Genomic DNA, 10097 nt, shown 5'->3' on the forward strand with positions numbered 1-10097 from the left:
CTTGCAGTTGACTACCTTCTTGCTGAGCCTCACATGGCAGAGAGAGGGGAAGCTCTCTGGTGGCTCTTACAAAGGCACTAATCCTGTCAGGGCACCTCACTCTCCTCTCCTCTCCTCACCTAAACCTAATCACTTCCCAAACCTTAGGGCTGACATATATAAATTGGGGTGGGAACGATTTACAGTGATTATTGATCTCCTCCTCCTGTCAGAAACATGAGGCGATTTTCTCCGATCTTTACCATGGTCTTAAAAACTGAAGGACAAAGGATCAAGATCCTAATAGAACACTCTGAGAAAAGCTGTAAATACCTAACATACACACACACACACACACACACACACACACACACACACAGTCCTGAAACATATGGGAAACATTCTAATTAAATCCTAAGGATATCTGCAAATTAAAACCATTCCAAATGCAATATACAAGCTGGGACTGGAACCTGGAATAGAAAAGTCCGCACCGGTGGAAAAAATGGTGAGATTTGCAAAGGTTTGTATGTAATAGTATTTTCCATTGTTAGTTTCTGGCTTTGATAACAGAGCTATGGAAGATGGTAAATTTAGGGGCTGCTGGGTAAAGAATACACAAGACAGGAACTCCCTGTAGTGTTTTTGAAATATTCCAGTAACTCTAAAATCATTTCTAAAAAAACATTTTAAAAATATATATTATGGGGTACAACATTTTTGATAACACTGTTAAAAATCAGGAGGAAATGAGAAGCACAAAATATAGTCCCGTGGTAACATCTGAGGGTGATAGACAGGAAACTGATTGGGGAGGAGACCATGGTCATGTTAATGTGACTGTTCTTTGAATAGGTATAAATATGTAAGTGTCCATTATTTCACGATTATACCTTTTATGTATTTGATAGTTTTTAGAACAAATGCAATCAATATACTTAATAAATAAAAATATGTGAAATTCTAGGGGAAACACAGTTTACATTAGAAACCAGCTTTTTATACAATTTGATGTTGCATTGCATTCAATCAGAATTCTCTTCAAAAGGCCTTTTGAAGTTACAACCTAAAGCGCTAGGTTTGCGTAGGCCTCCACCTGTAGGTCCCTAATGTGAGCTGGCTTGCGTTTGAGAATAGTAACACCTTGCTAATAATGCAGCTTAGCTCTGCGTGTGGCATCAGCGGAGAAAGGGGGGCAGGGGAATATGTGTCTTTGGATATAATTTGAAGACGAGAAAGTGGAACAGAGCACGTATTGGCACATATTGAGAAAAATCCCCCTTCGGCGAGTCCCAGGGTACCCAATTAAGATAAAATTAAATCATGCAAATATTGATCCAGTTAAATTTGCCAGGGGAAAGTCTTATTATCAGTCAGATTTCTTTATGTCCAATAACAAGGCGCTGTAGAAAAGCCAGAAACGTTAAACATGTGTGTTCCCACTGAGGGGACAGTATGATAGGCAACACAGTTGATCGTATTGTTGTTACTTGCATTGCTTATTGACTTGCAGTTTTGCTTATAAGACCAATTCCATTGAAAATGTCAGACTCTTTCCCTGGAGTTTAACACTAGCATAGCTAAAGTGCTACCCTCTTGGAGCCAACATTGTGCTTGAATCAGAGGCATACAATATCGGCAATTTACACAGAGCTAAAGGCATTCAGTGTGCCATGAGAACTGTAATGGCAAGGGGGCTGTGGATGTCCTTAGAAAACATCTATAGGGATTTCATTGTTCCTATAATCCGTTGTACTTTCATCGCTGATTGCAATCACTTGCTGCTCACTGCCCTCTCCTGCTCCCCCTGTCCTGCCTGCTGTCCCTCCATCCCGGCCCCTCTCTCCCTGTCCTGCCTGCTGTCCCTCCATCCCGGCCCCTCTCTCCCTGTCCTGCCTGCTGTCCCTCCATCCCGGCCCCTCTCTCCCTGTCCTGCCTGCTGTCCCTCCATCCCGGCCCCTCTCTCCCTGTCCTGCCTGCTGTCCCTCCATCCCGGCCCCTCTCTCCCTGTCCTGCCTGCTGTCTCTCCACCCCAGGCCCCTCTCTCCCTGTCCTGCCTGCTGTCCCTCCATCCCGGCCCCTCTCCCCATGTCCTGCCTGCTGTCCCTCCATCCCGGCCCCTCTCCCCCTGTCCTGCCTGCTATCCCTCCACCCCAGGCCCCTCTCTCCCTGTCCTGCCTGCTGTCCCTCCATCCCGGCCCCTCTCCCCCTGTCCTGCCTGCTGTCCCTCCATCCCGGCCCCTCTCTCCCTCTCCTGCCTGCTGTCCCTCCATCCCGGGCCCCTCTCCCCCTGTCCTGCCTGCTGTCCCTCCATCCAGGGCCCTCTCTCCCTGTCCTGCCTGCTGTCCCTCCACCCTGGCCCCTCTCTCCCTGTCCTGCCTGCTGTCCCTCCATCCAGGGCCCCTCTCTCCCTGTCCCTCTATCCAAGGCCCCTCTCTCCCTGTCCTGCCTGCTGTGCCTCCATCCCGGGCCCCTCTCCCCCTGTCCTGCCTGCTGTCCCTCCATCCAGGGCCCTCTCTCCCTGTCCTGCCTGCTGTCCCTCCACCCTGGCCCCTCTCCCCCTGTCCTGCCTGCTGTCCCTCCATCCAGGGCCCCTCTCTCCCTGTCCCTCTATCCAAGGCCCCTCTCTCCCTGTCCTGTCTGCTGTCCCTCCATCCCGGCCCCTCTCTCCCTGTCCTGCCTGCTGTCCCTCCATCCCGGGCCCCTCTCTCCCTCTCCTGCCTGCTGTCCCTCCATCCAGGGCCCTCTCTCCCTGTCCTGCCTGCTGTCCCTCCATCCCGGCCCCTCTGTCCCTGTCCTGTCTGCTGTCCTTCCATCCAGGGCCCTCTCTCCCTGTCCTGCCTGCTGTCCCTCCATCCAGGGCCCTCTCTCCCTGTCCTGCCTGCTGTCCCTCCATCCCGGCCCCTCTCTCCCTGCCCTGCCTGCTGAGGGCAAGGGTAGCTGTAATCAGTCAGACCCTGACTGTTTCTCCCTCTCCTCCTCACTCTTTGCTAAGATAAGGACAAGGCCTCTTTCTCTCCATTAGCCTTTCCTCTTCCTTCCTCATTACCTTCCAGGCTCACAGTCAAGAGCTTAGACGCAGGCCTGAAATCCCAGCCTCAGCCCTGAGTGGCCTCCTGACCCACTCACAGGCCTGGTAAGGGGATTGAATGAGTGTGTGCACAAAGTCTGAGGCCGGCCCTCGGCCCCGGGCCAGCTCTCACTGATCATTGTCATTACCGCTTTCATTTCCCTGTGCCTGGTGCTCACAGCTTCCCTGGGCCACTGGCCATGCGCAGTCCCCTCCCTGCCTGCATTCCGGGCCCTCCCCCGGTGGCTGGCACTGAGGCCTGTGGGGAGGAGGGCGGAGGAATGCCTGTCCCTTCGGAGACTGTCATCTGGAACAGCCTTTCTCTCTCCTGGGGGGGTTCCCCGGGCGCTTTTGTCCTCCTTCAGAGCTTTTCTGCCTCCCTTTGGTGTCACATGTGCTTCTACGGGGGGTAGAGCTGCCCTATTTACAGAGCAGCTGTCACCATGGTAACTGGGTATTTTGATACAGGCATGAAACAATTCTGAAGGAAACCTAAGTCCCTTATTTTTCAACTTTGGCGTGGAGACGTATGGGAATCAAAATACTTGCCCCACGTTATTGAGCTGGTTCAAATGTCAAAGCAAAGAAACAAGCGTTGTGGATATTTTAAATAAGAACGGAGCAGCCGCAGCACGCTGGCCACCGAACAGGACATTCTCACAATTAATTTCTGCCTCTCGGGCACTGACGCGGGCAGGCGGCATGGCATACACTTCGGTGAACTCATTCTCTGAGTGAAAAGAGTGGTACCCGTGGTCCAACCAAGGGTCGCCGTGTTCACTCCAGTTGCGAAGGGCGTTGTGAGAATGTCAGTTGGAGTTTCCGGATATTTTGATTGTTTATTGAGAGAGAACAGGACGGAGATTGGAGAGTCAGCCTGTCCTTCATGGTCCAGGGACACATGGCTGGGTGTATCACTAATGCCCTGTGTGTGGAAGGAGGGGAGGGCTGGCCTTGATGACTGAACGCCTACTGGGTGCCAGCCTCCCTACTGTGAGCTGCTACAAGAGATGGATGCGCTGTCACCCCTGCCTGGGGCGCTCTGCATTTGGTAACTCTGCATGAGGACACAGAAAATTAAAATAAAGCGCGGTGTAGCACATTAGCTCTGTGGAGAGCCCTCTAATGTGCTGCAAGAAAAGACAAGCAGAGGGGGAGGCCTCGTAGAGGTGAATTTTGAAGTGGATTTTGAAGGGCGGCCTGGAGGAGTGAGGAATAGACTTTGTCTCAGTTAGATGCTGGTGACACTGCTGTGCCGTATCTCCAGAACACCAGCCTCCTTCGTGCCTTCCCCAAATGGGGCAACCATAATCTCGACCCTGGCATAGTCCAATAACCCAGGTGTGCCTAAGGCCGTGCTTGGCCGCAGACCCATGTGAAGTCCCGTGCTGAACTGGTTGAGTTCGCTCAGGGGCCACCATTTTTCTCTTCTTCCTCATTTTGTTTCATCCTCTGAAATCTCCCTGCTGTACCACAGCTCCTCCTCTATCCACCCCCGCCCCCACCGCCCATGTCTGCTTCCTCTTCCCAACTCCTCCTCTATCCACCCCCCATGTCTGCTTCCTCTTCCCAACTCCTCCTCTATCCACCCCCCCATGTCTGCTTCCTCTTCCCAACTCCTCCTCTATCCACCACCCCCCCATGTCTGCTTCCTCTTCCCAACTCCTCCTCTATCCACCCCCCATGTCTGCTTCCTCTTCCCAACTCCTCCTCTATCCACCCCCCATGTCTGCTTCCTCTTCCCAACTCCTCCTCTATCCACCCCCCATGTCTGCTTCCTCTTCCCAACTCCTCCTCTATCCACCCCCCATGTCTGCTTCCTCTTCCCAACTCCTCCTCTATCCACCCCCCTTCCTCTTCCCAACTCCTCCTCTATCCACCCCCCTTCCTCTTCCCAACTCCTCCTCTATCCACCCCCCATGTCTGCTTCCTCTTCCCATCTCCTCCTCTATCCACCCCCCTTCCTCTTTCCAACTCCTCCTCTGTCCACCCCCCTTCCTCTTCCCAACTCCTCCTCTATCCACCCTCCCCCGCCCCCCACCCACTTCCTCTTCCGAACTTTTGTATTCACTCCTCTCCTATTTTTGTGAAAGTATCTGTTTTAAGTGCTTTCTTGGTAGAATTCACAGGTGAAGCATCCAGATTGGATATATTACGTGAAGGAACGCTTTAAATTATGAATCCAATTTCCTTACTTGATAAAGGGACAATGCTTTTCTCTTTCATCTTGTGTCAGTTTTTGTACGTAACGTTTTCAAATCATTTGCCTCCTTCATCACAATTGTCAAGTATGATCAATGTATCACAGTGTTCTCTTCTTACCCTTTTATGTTTGCAAAATCTGTATTGGTATCACTGTCGTAATGATTAATTTTATGTGTGGACTAGGCCGGGCCAAGGTACCCAGATTTTTGGTCAAGCATTATTCTGGTGTTTCTGTAAGGCTATTTTGGATGAGGTGAGAACTAAAATTAATGCACTTACTGAGTACGGCAGATTGGACTTCATAATGTCAGTGCGGCCACATCCAATTGGTTGAAGGGCTAAATAGAATAATACTAGCTTCCCCTGAGCAAGAGAGAATTCTCCAGAAGATGACCTTAGGATTTTTTTTTTCTTTTAATATATTTTATTGATATTTTACAGAGAGGAAGGGAGAGGGATAGAGAGTTAGAAACATCGATGAGAGAGAAACATCAATCAGCTGCCTCCTGCACACCTCCTACTGGGGATGTGCCCGCAACCAAGGTACGTGCCCTTGACCGGAATCGAAGCTGGGACCTTTCAGTCTGCAGGCTGATGCTCTATCCACTGAGCCAAACCGGTTTCGGCTGACCTTAGGATCTTATCTGCAGCATCAGCTCTTCTTACCTCCACCGCAGATGGCCTGTGGAGCAATGATGCCCCTGGCTCTTCAGCCTGCTGGCCCACCCTGCAGATGTTGTACTTGCCAATCCTGGCAAATATTCCCTCACCTACATCACAGCAGAGAGCTTTCATTTTGTACACTTGCCTGTCACTAATACTTAGCAAGAGGTATCGGGCATGCTGAGGCCAAATGCTGCTTGTGTGGGAGGTTTGAGGAAAGTCTGAGGCATGAGCCAACGCAGGCCATTTGTATGGAAAAATCTACTGGAAACAGCATGGATGGGCTCCCACGTTGGATGGGATCTCAGGGAATCACCTGAATAGTGATGGCCGGGTTGATGGAAACTCAGACATGCCAGCGCTGTGGGGAAGGGCTTACAAAAACAACAACCAGTGGACTTTGCCAGCTTTTCCTTATTAAAGAATGCCCTCCCCGCGCCCCCTCAGTCCTCACCCTGATGCCAGACCACCCAGTTCCTCCTCGCATGTCCCTGATTCCCTGGGAGCTGCTGTCCCAGTGCTGGCACTCAGAGAAAGCCAGTCTAACTAATGAATTCTGTGTGCAGGCCCTTTAAGAGGAACACCTGGGACTCGAGCAGTCCTCTGTTTCACTCAATCTCAATCCCCATTCGTTTTTACAGCCAGGAGTTATGGGGACTTCTCTCCTTGGCATTGGGACCCTGGGCTGTGGGGGCCTGGTGTGGGGCTGGGGCCCCTCACTCCTCAGGGGAATCTCTGGAGCCGAGCTCTCCCTTCTGATTCCTACCCACGCTATAAGGGTGTGGGACCAGCCCGTTGTGTCTTCGCTTCTCCTCCCCCAGTGTCCGTGTGGCTTCTTCTATGTAACCTTAGTTGCATGCTTTCCGTTCAGTCAGATGTCAGGTGGCCCTGGATGATGGTTGTTCTGCAGTTCAGCTGTAATTGTGATGTGGTTGTGGGAGGATGTGAGGACCGCATCTACCTACCCCGCCCTCTTGACCGGAAGCCTCCGTAATTAACAGTCTTGAGCCGCTCACCATCTTGTTAGGAAGAGAGTTAGGATACATTTAGGCTGGTATTTTCACTTCCATCTTCAAAGAGCTGGCACTCACTCAGAAACATGGAAATGGCAACCAATAAAAGGAAGATGGTTTCCTTCTCTGAGATGCCTCTGCAAGAACATTATTAACAATAATGGAAGTTACTCACGCACATGGGAAGGCACCATGCCCCTAAGTGCTCTTGAAACAACATGTCAAATTGGCCCGTTGCTAAAGTTCTGATTTATGTGGTGCCTTCCACTGTGCAATAATCTCAGTCTCTGAAGTGCATTCCATAATTACACCAGCAATAACCATTTCTTTTTGTTTATAAAAATAACAATAAGTGAGCAGCTGAAATGTAATTTCCTGAAGCAAAATTCTAAGAATTGATGTCATCTTTCCAAGCTCTCTGTATCTTTCTCAATCCCCAGTTCCAAAGGCCAGGTTTTCTCTTTGTAATGATTTCTAAACCATGTTGCCCCACCAAATAATAAAATTAGCAATGATTGAAAATCACACATCCTATCTAATAAAAGAGTAATATGCAAATTGACCATCACTCCAAGACACAAGGTGGCCATCCCCATGTGGTCAAAGATGGCTGCCCCCATATGGACACAAGATGGCCACCACAAGATGGCTGGCAGGGGAGGGCAGTTGTGGGCAGTTGGGGGTGACCAGGCCTGCAGGGGAGGGCAGTTGGGGGGACCAGGCCTGCAGGGGAGGGCAGTTGGGGGGAGGCAGGCTTACAGGGGAGGGCAGTTGAGGGGAGGCAGGCTTGCAGGGGAGAGCAGTTGTGGGGGGGACCAGGCCTGCAAGGGAGGACAGTTAGGGTGACCAGGATGGCAGGGGAGGGCAGTTAGGGGCAATTGAGCCAACCAGGGAGAGTTAGGCGTCGATCAAGCTGGCAGTGGAGTGGTCAGTGGGTGATCAGGCTGGCAGGCAGAAGTGGTTAGGGGCAATCAGGCAAAGACAGGCAAGCAGTTGGGAGCCAGCAGTCCTGGATTGTGAGAGGGATGTCCAACTGCCCGTTTAGGCCTGATCCCAACAGATGGTCAAATATTCCTCAAGGGGTCCCAGATTGGAGAGGGTGCAGGCCAGGCTGAGGGACACCCCCGCCCCCGTGCATGAATTTCATGCACTGGGCCTCTAGTCTATCCTAATAAAAGAGTAATATGCTAATTAGACCAGACAGCCGGACAACCTTCCATACGACCTCCTGGAATGACCAGGGGGCGGCGGTGGGGCCAGCGAGCCTGCTTCGCCAGGCCAGCCATGGTAGTCCTGGTCCAGCGCCTTGGCCCCTGCAGAGGCAGCGCTGGGAGAGGCCGTGGTGCTGGGGGCCTGGTCCCAGCGCCGCCACAGCCCTTTCTGAAGAGGCTGCCACAGAGGCAGTGGCGGAAGCTGAGAGAGGACAGGGGGCTGCACAGTCCCGGAGCTTCCATGGAGGCTGAACTGGGTGCTACCGTGATGCCTCAACTTCCCACAGCCCCTCCCCCACTGCCTGGCTCCAGATCGCCCCCCCCCACCCCCCCACCAGTGGGCAGGGGGCGGGGCCAGTGCTAAGAAGCAGCGAGCCAGCTTCTGGTTGAGCCACATCCTTCCCCGCCCCTGCCCAGCCAGAAGCTGGCCTCATGGCTGGCGATCACAGCGGAGGTGGCGTGAGCCTCTCCCGCCTCCAAGGCAGGAAGGCGGGCGGTAAGGAGCAAGGGGTCCTGGACTGCGAGAGCCCGGGACTGTGAGAGGGATGTCTGAGTTCCAGCTTAGCCAGATCCCCGGGGGGTCCTGGACTGTGAGAGGGCACAGGCCGGGCAGAGGCCCCCTCCCCCCTGTGCAGAATTTTGTGCACCAGGCCTCTAGTATACATAATAAGTAGCCTTTAATGAATATGTGAAGATATTAAAATATAAGTGCACCTCCATTATTAAGTATCCTTTAAGGAAGGAGACATTCAATTTCTTTGAGTTTTCTGGTTACATGAGGTTTCAGCCTTTTGTGCGAGGTTTGAACCAATTCACTTACCTTGTCCCATTGGATCACTTTGTTTGTTTTAAATATAAACATGAACAAACCACCAGTCTTGAATTCAGAAATCAAAATATTTATTGCGTGGTCTATAATCTTCAAAAATATAAGAAAAACAGAAGTTAAAGTTTCCACCAAATTCATAGGTGAACGAGAGTAACTTTTCCCCAGAAAATTGTTTTAATTCAAAATTTAATGTCAAAAAGGTTTTGGTAAATAACTGGATAATTTAGAGTTTAGTAATCTTATTTTAAGTGGTGACAGATAAAAATGCAACCAGGAAATTGCCTCTGGCTTCCTTAACGAACAGAATAAATCTTCATTGAATCATTGATACCCCTTTATACATAGTCCTACTCTTGCTGGAGCCTGAAAACTCAGAGGTACAAAGTAAAGGCCTTTTAAGGCAGTGGTTGACAAACTGCGGCTCGCGAGCCACATGCGGCTCGTGAGCCGTGGTTTGCTGCTCTGTTGACTAATGAGTTTGCTGACCACTGATAGACTCTCGATTCCAATAATTACAGGCTGTTGTTGTTCCTTGTGATTAAGCCCCTATCCCAGTGGTCGGCAAACTCATTAGTCAACAGAGCAGCAAACCACGGCTCACGAGCCGCATGTGGCTCACTAGCCGCAGTTTGCCGACCACTGTTTTAAGGGATCTGTGACACGATGGGGAAACAGGTTAAAGGTCATGCTGTTTGGCACTGTGCCAGCTTGGAGTCTCTCTTCTCATGGCCTGTGCCTATCTCCACACAGTGCCGCTATCTCAAGGTCGGCACCAGCGCCTCCTCCCGCCCCTCCCCCACTCCCCAAAGAACCAGAATCAAATTCATGTTTCATTTTAATCTGCTCATTCTAAGAAATCAGTGCCAACTGACCCACGTGAAGAGGGACGTCTTTGTTTAGGTGAACTGCCGACAGCACAGATGGCCGTACCCTCTTTAAATAGCATATTTATCTGGGGAGCTTGTTGTATAAGAGAAGTCACGTTCACTAGACACACTTGGACTGTCTATGATAGGTGGTGGATATTATGCACATAAAGAAAACACTTCAGTGGAATATATTTTTCCTTTTTTTTAAAAAAATATATTTTATTGATTTTTTATAGAGAGGAAGAGAGAGGGATAGAA

The sequence above is a fragment of the Plecotus auritus genome (assembly GCF_963455305.1).
Source record: "Plecotus auritus genome assembly, chromosome: 8".
Classification (NCBI taxonomy): Eukaryota; Metazoa; Chordata; class Mammalia; order Chiroptera; family Vespertilionidae; genus Plecotus; species Plecotus auritus.